Here is a 716-nt window from a genome sequence, read left to right as displayed (position 1 = left end):
TCCCTACACAAACGTGAATAAACCGTGTGCTCCATAACAAAGGAGGATAAAGCAATATAGAGGAAGAAGGGTGACGCAACTACATAAGTTCCAGAAAATACGTAATTTTAAGGAACAATGAGTAGGCCTAGACAAATTATTGGCTTGGTTTCACAAAACATAGGGAAGTGAATAAACCACCACCTCAAGGGTGGAGTGCCAGTGCCCACTTGCATCCCAAGTAGCTCCTGCTCCTACCTAGCACCAACTCCAGCACCTCCAGTCCACATCAGTCCTCTTTACTGCAGACTTCACTCACTAAAATGGAAGAAAACAAATCCAGAAAAAGAAAACTAGAGTGGTTTTCGTTTTTTTTTTTTCTGCTAGTTCAGTATACTCAATTAACACGTGGAGAGCTCTCAGAAACCTCTTACACAGGAGGACATTGCAAAGCAAGGCCTCTCCCTTCTGGCAGAGGTAAGCCACAAGAGTTGCAAGACAGCATCTTACTTAAAGAGGGAGTTAAGTCTATTTTCATACATACTGAGATCCAGAAGCTGTTCCATTTACAAATAAATACATACCTTACCATACTAGTGCATAGTGCTTTACTAACTTCAGCAGGGATGTAGCCGACACTAAAGAGCTATCAGGAAGTTACACCAATTTAACAAGTCTAGCGAGAGGATGCAAACTCCCACTACAAGACATTCACTAGAACGGCTCTCTTCCACATG

Source organism: Apaloderma vittatum, unplaced genomic scaffold, assembly GCF_000703405.1.
Source record: "Apaloderma vittatum isolate BGI_N311 unplaced genomic scaffold, ASM70340v1 scaffold5178, whole genome shotgun sequence".
NCBI classification, from domain to species: Eukaryota; Metazoa; Chordata; class Aves; order Trogoniformes; family Trogonidae; genus Apaloderma; species Apaloderma vittatum.
Note: the sequence above shows the minus strand (reverse complement) of the source record.